General features: G+C 44.5%; 1 protein-coding gene across 3 annotated transcripts in view; it reads right to left on the bottom strand.

Moving 5' to 3' along the window:
- The window catches only part of LOC105494538 (WASP family member 2), a 93,788-nt gene that overhangs the window by 66,482 nt on the left and 10,484 nt on the right, over positions 1–16,822 (bottom strand). The window contains exon 1 of one of the 3 annotated variants that reach the window (XM_011763050.3): positions 11,777–11,885. The exons of the other annotated variants lie outside the window; for them this stretch is intronic. The gene's annotated coding sequence lies outside the window, so the exon portion shown is untranslated. Of the gene's footprint in view, positions 1–11,776; positions 11,886–16,822 lie in introns of those variants that run through there. 3 annotated transcript variants of the gene reach the window in all.

Below are 16,822 nucleotides of genomic sequence, written 5' to 3'. Positions count from 1 at the left end.
ATTTTTCTGTTTTAGTATAGATGGGGTTTTACCATGTTGACCAGGCTGAAATTTTAAATTTAATTTGAAGCTTGAATATTTCTATTAGACAACACTCTCTAGACCTAACAACCAGTTTATAGGGAATAAAAAGAATAGAGGAACATAAATGAATTACAGAAATTCAATTAGCAAAGTCCAGACGGGAAAATTACACAACTTTGTTTCTTTAACAACAGCAGCAATAACAACAACAACAAAAAAACCACAAGAGAAAAAAAGAACTGACCAGGCGTGGTGGCTCACGTCTACAATCTCAGCACTTTGGAAGGCCGAGGCAGGTGGATCACCTGAGGTCAGGAGTTAGAGACCAGCCTGACCAACATGGTCAAACCCCGTCTCTACTAAAAATACAAAAATGAGCCGGTCGTGGTGGCTAACGCCTGTAATCCCAGCTACTCAGGAGGATGAGGCAGGAGAATCACTTGAACCCAGGAGGCAGAGGTTACAATGAGTCAAGATCGCACCACAGAACTCCAGCCTGGGCGACAAGAGCAAAACTCCGTCTCCGGAAACAAACAAACAAACAAACAACAACAACAACAAAAAAAAACGGAGAGAACCTGTAGATTAAAAAAGACGTAAAAGGCCGGGCACGGTGGCTCAAGCCTGTAATCCCAGCACTTTGGGAGGCCGAGGTGGGCGGATCACAAGGTCAGGAGATCGAGACCACAGTGAAACCCCGTCTCTACTAAAAATACAAAAAATTAGCCGGGCGCGGTGGCGGGCGCCTGTAGTCCCAGCTACTCAGGAGGCTGAGGCAGGAGAATGGCGTGAACCCAGGAGGCGGAGCTTGCAGTGAGCCGAGATCGCGCCACTGCACTCCAGCCTGGGCAACAGCGTGAGACTCCGTCTCAAAAAAAATAAAAATAAAAATAAAAAATAAAAAAGACGTAAAAGAGGCCAGGCACCGTGGCTCACGCCTGTAATCCCAGCACTTTGGGAGGCCAAGGAGGGTAGATCACCTGAGGTCAGGAGTTGAAGACCAGCCTGGCCCACAAGGCGAAACCCCGTCTCTACCAAAAATACAAAAATTAGCTGGGTGTCGTGGTGGAGGCAGAGGTTGCAATGAGCTGAGATCACGCCACTGCACTCCAGCCTGGCAAAAGAGGGGGCACTCTGTCTCAAAAAAAAAAAAAAGAAAAAAGGAGACATAGAAGCTATGTAAACCAAATCAATGTATTGACCTTGTCTGAAACCTGATTCAAATAAACCAAGTGTTCAGAGAGAAAGGATGGCAGGGATGAAGGGAGAGTGGAAAGATAAATTAATTGTGGAAATCTAAACATCAACAGGATACAGTGTGGTTATGTTTTTTAAAGAGTGTCTTTTATTTTTTACAGCTATACACAGAAATTGGCCGGGCGCGGTGGCTCAAGCCTGTAATCCCAGCACTTTGGGAGGCCGAGACGGGCGGATCACGAGGTCAGGAGATCGAGACCATCCTGGCTAACACGGTGAAACCCCTTCTCTACTAAAAAAATACAAAAAACTAGCCGGGCGAGGTGACGGGCGCCTGTAGTCCCAGCTACTTGGGAGGCTGAGGCAGGAGAATGGCGTAAACCCGGGAGGCGGAGCTTGCAGTGAGCTGAGATCCGGCCACTGTACTCCAGCCCCGGCGACAGAGCAAGACTCCGTCTCAAAAAAAAAAAAAAAAAAAAAAAAAAGAAGCTATGTAAACCAAATCAATGTATCGACCTTGTCTGAAACCTGATTCAAATAAACCAAATGTTCAGAGAGAAAGGATGGCAGGGATGAAGGGAGAGTGGAAAGATAAATTAATTGTGGAAATCTAAACATCAACAGGATACAGTGTGGTTATGTTTTTTAAAGAGTGTCTTTTATTTTTTACAGCTATACACAGAAATTAGCATTGAAATGATATGTCTGGGACTTGTTTCAGAATGATCCAAGGGGGATGAGGGAATGAATAGGGGTATGGATGAAACAAGACTGACCATCAGCTGATAATTGTTGAAGCTGAGTGTTGGGCATATAAGGGCTCACTATATCATCCTCTCCACATTTGTATATGTTTGAAATTTTCTATAATTTTCCAAAAAATGAGATGAGCAGACAAGTTTATCTATAAAAACTTCTTGTAGCTTTTGAATCTACAAAAATATATGAAAATAAGTCACAGAGTTGGCTAATACTTCAAGAGATCATTCGATCCCAGTGTACTGCCTCCAGGACACACTACAACATTATCACATTCAGCAAATATTTATTAACTATTAAGCACAAAGGCACTAACATAGAAGATGCACAGAAATATAAGAAACAGTTTCTGTTTCAGGACTTTAGTCATATAAGAGAAATGAGAAAAGTACCTAAACATAAAACAAGGTAAAAAGTGATGAAGTTGACCAGGCGCAGTGGCTCATGTCTGTAATCCCAGCACTTTGGGAGGCCAAGGCTGGCAGACCACCTGAGGTCAGGAGTTAGAGACCAGCCTGGCCAACATGGTGAAACCCCATCTCTACTACATATACAAAAATTAGCCAGGTGTGGTGGTGTGCACCTGTAGTCCCAGCTACTCGGGAGACTGAGGCAGGAGAATTGCTTGATCCCGGGAGGTGGAAAGGTTGCAGTGAGCCAAGATTGTACCACTGCACTCCAGCCTGGGCAACAGAATGAGATTCTGTGTCAAAAAAAGAAAAAAAGGTGAAGTTATGGTTTAAGTATCATAAGCAAGGTACTTTTTAAGTATATCAGAAGTCATCAGAGAAGAGTGTCATATAACGGCATGAAAAATAGGATTTGGACATGTAGTGGAAGGGAGTATTATATGTGAAGTGTACAGACAGTGTCAGCAGAAGCACAGAGGCAGAATATAATGAAACATTTTTGGGAAATGAAGATGAGCGCATTATTGCACCCATAGTGGGAAGCAGGGCTGGAAAGACAAGTAGGGGCTAGACCATAGAATCTTAAATATCAGGCTGAGTTTGTAATTTAGTCAATAAGCATTGGGAGTCACACATTTGGAGTTCTAGATGATAGAATATTTAGGAAGAAACTATACACCTCACCTAAGTATAGCAGAAAAGAATAGAGCTGGGGAGGGGGATGAAAATAAGGATAAATAATCAAGGCAAAAGATAACACAGGACCTAAAATGTAGTGGGAGGAAAAGACAGGGAGGGATCTGAGAGTATCTGGGCAAGAAAACAGGCAGGAGTTGAGAAGTCAACAGTAACTAAGATTTTAAAATCGGATGAACTGGGAGAATGGTGGGGCCCACGTTTCGCATGCTGGCAGACCTATACCAGCCCTGAATAGTGTTCAATAAATGACTGGCTGAGTGAATAAATAAATAGAAATACATGAGTCAGGATGAAGAACAGTAAGTCAGGGGATTTGGGGGGCTGGGGAGTGGGATGGGCAGGAGATAAGCTGACCCTTCTCATTGAACCTGTGTTCCTCACAAGGTTCTGAAGAACAAAATGCTGCCCAGGAGTGCTATGCATCTTTCTTGGGAATGCACTTCTCTAAAGCAAAGAACTCATCATTAAAACCTACATAAAAGGTATAAAACTCATCCTTAAAGCCGGTAAACATGCCTCCCAAGCAAGGAGGAGACAACCTGTACAATCTGACCACAGGTTCTCAAAAGCAGACAGCTCATGAAAAGCTGGAGGTGCAAGCAGGACATCAATGAAGTGGTCCAATAGGAATTCTGGTACTGGAGCTCAGAGGCAAAAATATAGATGTGGGAGTTACTGCATGAAGGTTGTAATAGAAGACACAAGAGTAGGCTGCACACAGAGGCTCAAACCTGTGATCCCAGCACTTTGAGAAGCCGTCGCAGAAGAATCACTTGACTCCGTAAGTTCGAGACCAGCCTTGGCAACACAGTGAGACCTTGGCTCTACAAAAATAAAATTAGCTGGGCATAGTGGCACACATCTGTGGTCCCAGCTACTTGAGAGGCTGAGGTGGGAGGCTCACTTCAGCCCAGAAAGCTGAGGCTGCAGAGAGCCAGGATGGCGCCACTGTACTGCAGCCTGGCCAACAGAGCAAGAACCTGTCTCAAAAAACAAAACAAAACAAAACAAAACAAAAAAAAACCACACACACAAGAGTAGATGACCTCCCCATGCAAAAGCAAAAAAAGAGAAGCAAGGCCTGAGACAACTTAGAGACTGACAAAGGAGGATGAGAAAGGCAGAAAGAGAACCAGAACAATACTGTGTCATAAAAGCTAAGAGAAGAATGTCCAGAAGGAAGGCCTGTTCAATCTTTATCTTCTTCCTTGACCCACAAATCCAACCCATCAATAAGTTTTATCAGCTCTACCTCCAAAATATATACTAAACACATCTATTTCTCTCCATCTCTTTAGCCACCTACCTAGTAGTTCAAACTTTTATCACTGCCTAGATTTCTGCAGTAGCCTTCTGTTCAACCCACCTCAATCAAGTCCTGCCCCCAAATAATCCACTCTCTTTGTAGCAATTGGGTTAGTCTTTTAAAAATGGACATCAGGGCCGGGTGCGGTGGCTCACACCTGTAATCCCAACACTTTCAGAGGTAGAGGCGGGCGGATCACGAGGTCAGGAGATGGAGATCAGCCTGCCCAACATGGTGAAACCCCGTCTCTACTAAAAATACAAAAATTAGCCAGCTGTGGTGGCGGGCGCCTGTAATCCCATCTACTCCGGAGGCTGAGGCAGGAGAATTGCTTCAACTCGGAAGACTGATGTTGTGGTGAGCTGAGACCATGCCACTGCACTCCAGCCTGGGTGCCAGAGCAAGACTCCATCTCAAAAAAAAAAGGGAAATCAGGGCTGGGTACAGTGACGCAAGTCTGTAATCCTAGCACTTTGGAAGGCCACTGCAGGTGGATCACTTGAGCTCAGGAGTTCAGGACCAGCCTGAGCAACATGGTGAAATCCAGTCTCTACAAAAAATACAAAAATTAGCCAGGCATGGTGGCTAGCACCTATAGTTCCAGCCACTTGGAAGGATGAGGTGGGAGGATTGCTTGAGCCCAGGAGGCAGAGGTTGCAGTGAGCTGAGATTCTACGACTGCACTCCAGCCTTGGTGACACAGTGAAACCCTGTCTCAAAAAAAAAAAAAAAAAAAAAAAAGCGAGGGGGAAATCAGGCCAGGCAGGGTGGCTCATGCCTGTAACCCCAGCACCTTGGGAGGCCAAGGGGAGGATCCACTTGAGGTCAGGAGTTCCAAGACCAATCTGGGCAACAAAGCAAGACCCATCTTTACAAAAAAGGTGAAGTTATGGTTTAAGTATCATAAGCAAGGTACTTTTTAAGTATAAAAAAAAAAAAAAAAGGGGAAGAAAATTGGCATGGCATGAGGATGTGAGTCTGTAGCCCTAGCTACTTAGGAGGCTGAGGTGGGAGGATCCCTTGAGCCCAGAAATTCAAGGCTGCAGTGAGCCATGATGGCACCACTGCATTCCAGCCTGGGAGATACAGCAAGACCTTGTCTCCAAAAAAAAAAAAAAAAAAAAAGGGAAACAAACAACAACAAAAAAATTGTGCTTTACAGGGCATGATCATGAAAAGTGAAAAGACAACCCACAGAATGGGAGAAAATCTTTGTAAATCATGTATCTGATAAAGAATCTGTATCCAGAATAAAGAACTATTAAAATACAATAAAAGGACAAATAACCCAATTTTAAAAGAAGCAACAGATTTAAAGAGACATACAAATAGCCAATAAATGGGCAAGAGCGGTGGCTCATGCCTGTAATCCCAGCACTTTGGGAGGCCAAGGCGGGTGGATCACAAGGTCAGGAGATGAAGACCATCCTGGCTAACATAGTGAAACCCCGTCTCTACTAAAAATACAAAAAATTAGCCGGGCGTGGTGGTGGGCACCTGTAGTCCCAGCTACTCGGGAGGCTGAGGCAGCAGAATCGCTTGAACCCAGGAGGCGGTGGTTGCAGTGAGCCGAAACTGCGCCACTGCACTCCAGCCTGGGCAACAGAGCCAGACCCCATGGCCCAAAAAAAAAAAAAGGTACATTGCTAATCATTGAAAAGATTGTAATAGGGGAGGAAAGAGGGGTATTGGAAAAAACAACACAGTAAGTCCTCACTTAACTCATCAACAGATTCTTGGATATCACCATTTTAAGCAACGCAATGTATAACAAAACCAATTTAACCATAGTCTAATGTAAAGTTAAGTTCCTATAGCATATTTCTGGTCACAAAAAACATCACCAAACTTCTAAAGACCAAAACACTTCTAATATTAAACACTGAAACAAATGTGAGCTATACAAACATTTAAGAAAGATTAATAAAAACAAGAAAGATAAGTATTTACCTAATTATTCCAGTTCAGGGTCATGGGTGGCCAGAGCCTGTCCCAGCAGCCCAGGGAGCAAGATAGGAACCAACTCTGGACAGGATGCCATCCCATCAATTACACACACACCCACACTCACTCAGACTGGGACCATGTAGAGACACCAATTCATCAAACATGCACAATTTTGTGATGCAGGAGGAAACCAGAGTACCTGGAGGAAACCAAAAAACTGGAGAAAGTCCACACAGATGTGGGGAGAATGTGCAAACTACACAGACAGTAGCCCTAGCCAGAAACACTTTTTTTTTTCTCATCAACATTATAACGCAATGAAGTTGAACAAAATAATGTTATTCAAAGACCTGTTGTAATGGCCATGAGTTGATACTTGTTGAGGCTAGGAGATAGATACACAGGAGTTCATTACATCATTCTCTTTACTTTTATATATGCTTGATATTTTTCATTAAAAAGTTTTTTTTTTTTAATCTTCAAGCACTTCAATTTAAAAACAAAACACTTCTTCCAGACTTCCCATTTTACTTAAAAATAAAACACACCCAGGCAAAGTGGCTCACACGCCTGTAATCTCAGCACTCTGGGAGGCTGAAGCTGAGGATCACTTGAGCCCAGGAGTTCAAGAATAGCCTAGGCAACATAGTGAGACTCCATCTCCATAAAAAATAAAACAATTAGCCTGGCATGGTGGCCTGCATCTGTAGTCCCAAGTACCCACGGGGATGAGGTGGGAGGATCATTTGAGCCACAGATTACTGCACTCCAGCCTAGGTGACAGAGTGGGAGCTTGTCTCAAAAACAAAACAAAACAAAACTCCTGGCCAGATGTAGTGGCTCACATCTGAAAGCCTACCACTTTAGGAGGCTGAGGCAGGAGGACTGCTTGAGGCCAGGGGTTTGAGACCAGCCTGGGCAACATAGTGACAGCCAATCTCTAAACACAAAATTGAAAAATTAGGCAGGTGTGGTGTAGTCCCAGCTACTCAGGAGGCTGAGGCAGGAGGATCACTTCAGTCCCAGGAGTTCAAAGCTGCAGCGAGCCATGACTGTGCCACTAGCCTTGGCAACAGAGCAAGACCTTGTCTCAAAAAATAAACAAACAGAACCCCTTAATAGTCCTAAAAAGCTTTGAAATATCTGGCTCCTACCCTTCTCCAATCACATATTTTGTTACCATCATTCACTAATATATAGCCATGGTAGGCTTCCATCACTCTCAGAATACACTAAGGATTTTCCTGATTCAGGGCCTCTGCCGTTACCAGTTCCTTCTCCCTGGAACTCTCTTCCCTCATTTCTTTATTTGGATGGTTCATTTTCATTCTTTACTTTCAGTATATCACTTTCTCAGAGAAGTCTTTCCTGACCATCCTTATCTAAGTTCCTCTATTACTCTCTATTATAGCACTCTATTTTATTTTCTAACATACATCACAATCTTTAACATTTTATGCCTTTTTTTTTTTTTTTTTTTTTTTTGAGACAGTGTCTGGCTCTGTTGCCCAAGCTGGAGTGCAGTAGCATAATCTTGGCTCACTGCAACCTCTGCCTCCTGGGTTCAAGTGATCCTCCCACCTCAGCCTCCCGAGTAGCTGGTACTACAGGTGTACACCACCACATCCAGCTAATTTTTATATTTTTTGTAGAGATGGGGTTTCACCATGTTACCCAGGCTGGTCTCAAACTCCTGGGCTCAAGTGATCTGCCTACATTGGCCTCCCAAAATACTTGGCCTCATGCCTCCCCAAGTGGGCGTGAGCCACTACAGCCAGTCTTATTTATGTCTTTACTGTCTATCCAAGGCTTCCCAAACTGCATGAGGGCATGGACCTTGTTTCTTTCAAGATCACTGAGTTGCATCCTTAGTAGTATATGACACACAGTGGCACTTAATAAATCTGTTGAATGTTAAACTAATAACCCAATACTAGGCATTAGCCTATTGCTGAATGTTTAATATAGCAAAGGCTTACAGAAAACCTACTGTTTACAAGGCCTCAGGTAACACATACACACATTTGATGAGAAGATACATGGTATATTAGGCCATTCTTGCATTGCTATAAAGAAATATCTGAGACTGGGTAATTTATAGGAAAAGAGGTTTCACTGGCTCACAGTTCTGCAGGCTGTACAGGAAACAGTGCCAGCATGTGCTTCTGGGGAGGCTTCAGGAAGCTTTTACTCATGGTGGAAGGAAAAGTGCATGTAGGCACTTCACATATGAACTCAGAGTGAGAGCTCACTTATCACCAAGGGGATGGCCCAAGCCATTCATGAGGGACCTGCTCTCATGACCCAAACACCTCCTACCAGGCCCCATCTCCAACACCGGGAATTACATTTCAACATGGGATTTAGAGAGGATACATATTCAAACTACATCACATGGTGTAATGAGAATTAAGTGGACAAAACTAAAAAACAAAAAACAAAAAAAGCAAATAAGTAGACTATTTTTCCCCCAGAGAATTCATCTAAAAACAGAAATAAGAGAGTTGTGACACAGTCCCTTCTCTAAAGATGTATAAATAAAGGGTCCCCTACGGATCAAGGCTGAAATCTACCACAATTAACATTTTTAGAAATTATCTAGAAAAAACAATAGTGAAATCTTCCCAGTTTGCAGATGACTCTACAGCAACACATAGAAGTACAATGGTGCAAGGCTCTATGTGTTCAGGAATGTGAAAAACAGCTTCCATGTAGACAAAAATAAGGTAATTTAGTGACAGAAAAATAGCTCAAACTGTATCAGATGATGAGCTCTAAAGCTACCTGTTTTAACATAGGAAAGGGGTTTCAAAGTCCCTAGACTGTACCCTGAATACAGCTACAAAAAGGCAACAAAATAGTGGCTGTCATTATGAAAGCTTTGGAAACACAGAACATATTATCCTATCCTTGTACAAACCAAAGTGTACCTGTACCTTGAGTAGAATGTGTAGTTGTAGTCATCATAGCACAAAAAAGGTAAAATAGAGAAGGCCTAGAAAGATATCGCAAAAGACCAAAGGAACCAGAGGGGCTTCCATATGAGCACAGATTTTTTAAAATGTCTTTTTAAGGCCAGGCACAGTGGCTCACGCCTGTAATCCCAGCATTTTGGGAGGCTGAGGCGGGCGGATCACTTGAGGTCAGCAGTTCGAGACCAGCCTGACCAATATGATGAAAACTCGTCTCTATTAAAAATACAAAAACTAGCCAGACGTGGTAGCATGCACCTGTAATCTCAGCCAGTCAGGAGGCTGAGACTGGAGAATTGCTTGAACCCAGGATGCAGAGGATACAGTGAGCTGAGATCGCGCCATTGCACTCCAGCCTGGGCAACAAGAGCGAAACTCTGTCTTGGGGGAAAAAAATGTCTTTTTAAAAATATGGTAAATTAGATACTTTAACAAGAAACAAAGTGGTAGATAGAGACTTCTGTATCACATCTTAGAAATTATGAAGCAGTTGGGTGCGGTGGCTCACACCTGTAATCCCAGCACTTCGGGAGGCCAAGACGGGCGGATCACAAGCTCAGGAGATCGAGACCATCCTGGTTAACATGGTGAAATCCTGTCTCTACTAAAAAATACAAAAAACTAGCCGGGCAAGGTGGCTGGCGCCTGTAGTCCCAGCTACTCAGGAGGCTGAGGCAGGAGAATGGTGTGAACCCGGGAAGCGGAGCTTGCAGTGAGCTGAGATCCGGCCACTGTACTCCAGCCTGGGCGACAGAGCGAGACTCCGTCTCAAAAAAAAAAAAAAAAAAGAGAAATTATGAAGCAGTTAGAAATCTAAAGAAACAGCCATGTGCAACGAAAGGCACATGCTACCTGGGAAGCTGAGGAAGGAGGTTTACTTGAGCCTAGGAGTTTGTGTCCAGCCTGGGCAACACAATGAAGCCCTGTTTCTTTAAAAAAAAAAAAAAAAAAAAAAAAAAAGAGGGAGAGAGAGAAAGGAGGAGGAAGGAGGAAGAAGGAAGAATGAGGAGGAGGAGGAGGAGGAAGGAAAGAAAGAAAAAGAAAGAAGTATATTTATTTATTGTTTTAATTACAGACAGGGCCTTGCTATGTTGCCCAGGATGGTCTCAAACTCCTGAGGTAAAGTAATCCTCCTGCCTTGGCCTCCCAAAGTGCTGGGATTACAGGTGTGAGCTACCACACCTGGCCAAGAAATACATTTAAAAAGAATTTCTTAAGCCCAGGTTTTAAAATCAGAGAAATGGGGATTCTGAATTCTAGTCCCAGTAGGCTTAGCTATGTGACCACAGGCAGTTATTTAATTTTGTTGTGCCTCTTTTACCAGTAAGTAACAACTAATTTGAAGGATTGCTGTGAAGATGAAGATGTGCACATTGCCTGGCACAGAGTATATATTCACTATATAGTAGCTATTGCTTGTATCAGAACCCATAAAAAATAATGGTTTACTACCCAATCTAGTATATATAAGAAATAGTAGGCCGGGCGCGGTGGCTCAAGCCTGTAATCCCAGCACTTTGGGAGGCCGAGGCGGGCGGATCACAAGGTCAGGAGATCGAGACCACAGTGAAACCCCGTCTCTACTAAAAATACAAAAAATTAGCCGGGCGCGGTGGCGGGCGCCTGTAGTCCCAGCTACTCAGGAGGCTGAGGCAGGAGAATGGCGGGAACCCGGGAGGCGGAGCTTGCAGTGAGCCGAGATCGCGCCACTGCACTCCAGCCTGGGCAACAGCGTGAGACTCCGTCTCAAAAAAAAAAAAAAAAAAAAAAAAAAAAAAAAAAAGAAATAGTATAGGCCGGACACGGTGGCTTATGCCTATAATCCTAGCACTTTGGGAGGCCAAGGCAAGCAGATCACCTGAGGTCAGGAGTTCGAGACCAGCCTGGCAAACATGGTGAAACCCTGTCTCTACTAAAAATACAAAAAATAGCCAGGTGTGGTGGTGCATGCCTGTAATTCCAGCTACTTGGGAGGCTGAGGCAGAAGAATTGCTTGAACCAGGGAGGCAGAGGTTGCAGTGAGCCCAGATTGTGCCACTGTACTCCAGCCTAGGCAGCAAAGTGAGGCTCCGTCTCAAAAAAAAAAAGAAAAAAGAAAAAAAACAAGAAGTATAGTACAGCATAGCACTCATTACTCAGGTGGGGAGTACAGAATGTAAGAAAAAAAAATTCAAAAATAGCATAAATTCATAGGTGACATTCCCATAAGAGAAATTGTCAATTTGGGGCAACACAGGCCTGAATTTTGAAGCTGAACATTTTCATGCCTTCCCTTCAAACAACCCTGTGGAAGGTTTTAAGAAGTAGAATTCTGCCTTTTAACCAAGATGGCACCAAAGGGGAAGAAGGAAGCTCCTGCCCCTTCCAAAGCCAAAGCCAAAGCAGTCTTTGAAGGCCAAGAAGGCGATGCTAAAAGGCATCCACAGCCACACACAAGAAAACAAGATCCACACGTTACCTACCTTTTGGTGGCCCAAGACACTGCAGCTCCAGAGACAGCCCAAATATCCTCAGAAGAGCACCCCCAGGGGAAACAAACTTGAACCCTATGCCATCATCTCACCACTGAGTCTGCCATGAAGAAGACAGACAACACACTTACTTTCATTGTAGATGTCAAGACCAACAAGCACCAGATCAAACAGGCTGTGAAGAAGCTCTACAACACTGAAGTGGTCAAAGTCAACACCCTGATCAGAATGGAAGACAACATATGTTTGACCAGCTCCTGACTATGCTTTCGATGTTGCCAGCAAAATTGGAATCATCCAACTTGAGTTCAGCTGGTTAACCATGAATACACAAAGGCTGGGTGTGGTGGCTCATGTCTATATTCCCAGCACTTTGGGAGGCCAAGGTGGGAGGATTGCTTGAGCCCAGGAGTTCAAGACAAGCCTGGGCAACACAGGGAGATGCTGTTTCTACAAATAATACAAAAATTAGCCAGATGTGGCCAGGTGCAGTGGCCCATACCTGTAATCTCAGCACTTTGGGAGGCCAGATCACTTGAGATCAGGAGTTCAAGACCAGCCTGGCCAACATGGTGAAGCCTCGTCTCTGCTAAAAATACAAAAAATTACCTGGGCTTGATGGCGCACACCTGTAGTCCCAGCTACTCAGGAGGCTGAGGCAGGAGAATCGCTTGAACCTGAGAGGCGGAGGTTGTAAAGAGTCAAGATTGCACCATTGCACTGCAGTCTGGGCAACAAGAGCAAAACTCTATCTCAAAAAAAAAAAAAAAAAAAAAAAATTAAGGCCGGGCGCGGTGGCTCAAGCCTGTAATCCCAGCACTTTGGGAGGCCGAGACGGGTGGATCACGAGGTCAGGAGATCGAGACCATCCTGGCTAACATGGTGAAACCCCGTCTCTACTAAAAAATACAAAAAACTAGCCAGGCGAGGTGGCGGGCGCCTGTAGTCCCAACTACTCGGGAGGCTGAGGCAGGAGAATGGCGGGAACCCGGGAGGCGGAGCTTGCAGTGAGCCAAGATCTGGTCACTGCGCTCCAGCCTGGGCGACCGTCTCAAAAAAAAAAAAAAAAAAAAAAATTAGCCAGGTGCAATAGCAGGCACCTGTGGTCTCAGCTATTCAGGAGGCCAAGGCAGGAGGATCACCTCAGTCCAGGAATTCGAGGCTGCAGTGAGCTATGATCATGCCACTGTACTAGAGCCTGGGTGACAGAGCAAGACTCTGTTTCAAAAAAAAAAAAAAAAAAGGGTAGAATTCTGGATTAGGTAGATGATGTTCTAACCAAATATGCCATTTCTTAATTATAACAACTGTTAACACTTATTGAGCACTGGACTAAGTAATATCACATAATATCACATAATAGTTCCAACACGCCTCTGATATATGCTCTGTATTTTACAATATAAGATAGGTCTCCATTTTACAGATGAGATCTCTGAAGCTACGAGAGGCTGTATGTATCATTTACCTAAGGCTACAGAGCTAGTGTAAGTGGAGAAGCCCACAACTGAACCCAGATGGTCTGACTCCAGAATCTATACTCTTAACCATGGAACAATACTGTCTCCTATTCTACAAGAAATGTTGAGTGGTGGGTATGGAAGAATGAGGTACGTGATAAAAGAGTGTACACTAAATGGTTTTGGTTTTTGTGTTTTTTTTGAGACAGAGTCTCACTCTGTCACCCAGGCTGGAGTGCAGTAGCATGATCTCAGCGCCCTGCAACCTCTGCCTCCCAGGTTCAAACTCAAGCGATTCTCGTGCCTCAGCCTTCTGAGTAGCCACACCACCATACACGGCTAATTTTTGTATTTTTTCTTTTTTTTTTTTCTTTTTTTTTTTTCTGAGACGGAGTCTGGCTCTGTCGCCGGGGCTGGAGCGCAGTGGCCGGATCTCAGCTCACTGCAAGCTCCGCCTCCCGGGTTTACGCCATTCTCCTGCCTCAGCCTCCCGAGTAGCTGGGACTACAGGCGCCCGCCACCTCGCCCGGCTAGTTTTTTTGTATTTTTTTAGTAGAGACGGGGTTTCACCGTGTTCGCCAGGATGGTCTCGATCTCCTGACCTCGTGATCCGCCCGTCTCGGCCTCCCAAAGTGCTGGGATTACAGGCTTGAGCCACCGCGCCCGGCCTGTATATTTTTTCATAACAGATGGGGTTTCACCATGTTGGTCAGGCTGGTCTCAAATTCTTGGCCTCAAGCAATCTGCCCTCCTTGGCCTCCCAAAGTGCTGGGATTACAGGCATGAGCCACCACACCCAGCCAAAGGAGTGTACAGTAAATGTTAAAAAAAAAAAGTGCCCAATTGCCGGGCACGGCGGCTCACACCTCCAATCCCAGCACTTTGGGAGGCCGAGGCGGGTGAATCACCTGAGGTCAGGAGTTCGAGACCAGCCTGGCCAACATGGCGAAACCCCGTCTCTACTAAAAATACAAAAATTACCCGGGCATGATGGCGGGTGCCTTTAATCCCAGCTACTTAGGAGGCTGAAGCAGGAGAATCGCTTGAACCCAGGAGGCGGAGGTTGCAGTGAGCAGAGGATCATGCCACTGCACTCCAGCCTGGGTGATAGACAAGACTCTGTCTCAAAAAAAAAAAAAGAAGTGCCCCATTAGGCCAAGCCAGCCATGGTACCAACAGCTAGTCAGATTTAGGGTGGCCCAAAGTATGAACACTGAAATAACATGAACTGATTAATGAGGAGGTGACAAACCTAAAAAGAGAAACCTAAAAATCCCTGAACTATGTTCTCAGCTGTAGTAAACAAAGTTCTGGGAGAGAGGAAAATGTATCAAAATGCTAACTGGTAGGATAATGACTGATACCTATTTTCTGCTTCATATTATCTTTTTTTTAAAATTTATTTATTTATTTTTTTTACAAAGAACACTCATTATTTTCATAATTGGGAAAAGGCAGAAACAAAAATAAATCTCAGGAAACTTTCACTCTTTATTCACTTCTGATTATATAATCTGTGGCAATGACTGGGCACGGTGGCTCATGCCTGTAATCTCAGCACTTTGGGAGGCTGAGGCTGGCAGATCACATGAGGCCAGAAATCTGACACCAGCCTGGCCAACATGGCGAAATCCCATCTCTACTAAAAATATAAAAATTAGCTGGGCGTGGTGACACATGCCTTTAGTCCCAGCTACTCGAGGGGCTGAGGCAGGAGAATCACTTGAACCAGGGAGGTAGAAGTTGCAGTGAGCAGAGATCATGCCACTGCACTCCAGCCTGGGTGACAGAGCGAGACTTCGTCTCAAAAAACAAAAAATAATCTGTTGCAATGAGCAAGTATTACTTTTGTAACTTTAAAGAGATTTTTTAAATAAATAAATCCAGGATATCAGAAATGGGAGGCAGGCCGGGCATGGTGGCTCACGCCTGTAATCCCAGCACTTTGGGAGGCTGAGGCAGGTAGATCACTTGAAACCAAGAGTTCAAGACCAACCTGGCCAACAGGGTGAAACCCCATCTCTACTAAAAAGAGACTTGGAAGGCTGAGGCAGAAGAACTGCTTGAATCCGGGAGGTGGATGTTGCAGCGAGCAGAGATCCTGAAACTGCACTCCAGCCTGGGGGACAGAGGGAAGACTCTGCCTCCAAAAAAAATTCAAAAAGAAAGAAAGAAGTGGAAAATAAATTTCATGCAAATAGCAAAGCAAAAAAAAAAAAAAAAAAAAGGGATATGATGTAAGAATAAGCAAATTAGTAGCTGCGGTTTGTTGGAAAGAACTCTAGACACGCATCAAAGGAGTTGGGTTCATATACCCATCAACATGGACAAATGTGAAAAACTTTATGTTGAACAGAAAAAGTCAGACACAAAAGTGTGCATACTGTATGATTCAAGAACAGGTAAATTTAATATGTGGGGACAGAAATCAGAACATTGGTTGCCTATAAAATGGTGAAGATTGACTGGAAGGGGAACTGGAAGGAGGGAACTTTGGAGGGTTATAAAAATGTTGTATTTCTTTTTTTGAGATGGAGTTTCGCTCTTGTTGCCCAGGCTGGAGTGCAATGGCCTGATCTCGGCTCACTGCAAACTCTGCCTCCCTGGTTCAAGCGAGTCTCCTGCCTCAGCCTCCCAAATAGCTGGGATTACAGGCATCCGCCACCACACCCAGATAATTTTTTGTATTTTTAGTAGAGACGGGGTTTCTCCACGTTGGTCAGGCTGGTCTCCAATTCCCAGCCTCGGGTGATCCACCCGCCTCAGCCTCCCGAAGTGCTGGGATTACAGGTGTGAGCCACCGCGCCCAGCCAAAATGTTCTGTTTCTTGATGTGGGTGTTGGCTGCATAGGTGTTTATATTTGTAAAAACTTATCTAATTATATACTTCTATCTCACTGTATGTAAGTTTTACCTCTAAAAATCTTGGCTAGGGCCGGGCATGGTGGCTCACGCCTGTAATCCCAGCACTTTGGGAGGCCAAGGCAGGTGGCTCACGAGGTCAGGAGTTCGAGACCACCCTAGCCAACACGGTGAAACCCCGTCTCTACTAAAAACACAAAAAATTAGCCAGGCGTGGTGGCAGGCACCTGTAATCCCAGCTATTCGGGAGGCTGAGGCAAGAGAATTGCTTGAACCCAGGAGGCAGAGGTTGCAGTGAGCCAAGACTGCGCCACTGCACCCCAGGTAGGCGACAGAGTGAGATTCCATCTCAAAAAAAAAAAAAAAAAAATCTTGGGAGGCTGAGGCAGGTGGATCACCTGAGGTCAGGAGTTCAAGACCAGTCTGGCCAATATGGTAAAACCCCGTTTCTACTAAAAATACAAAAATTAGCTGGATGTGGTGGCACATGCTTATAATCCTAGTATATGATGTAAGAATAAGCAAATTAGTAGTTGTGGTTTGTCTCAGCCTCAGGAGGCTGAGGCAGGAGAATCACTGGAACGAGGGAGGCAGAGGCTGCAGTGAGCCGAGATGGCGCCACTACATTCCAGCCTGGGTGACAAGAGCAAGACTGTCTCAAAAAAAAAAAAAATTGTAGCTACTAACATATCTCAAGTGCTAGGGACTAACTGTA

The sequence above is a fragment of the Macaca nemestrina genome, chromosome 1, assembly GCF_043159975.1.
Source record: "Macaca nemestrina isolate mMacNem1 chromosome 1, mMacNem.hap1, whole genome shotgun sequence".
NCBI lineage: Eukaryota > Metazoa > Chordata > Mammalia > Primates > Cercopithecidae > Macaca > Macaca nemestrina.
Note: the sequence above shows the minus strand (reverse complement) of the source record. Positions and strands in the feature narration are given on the sequence as shown.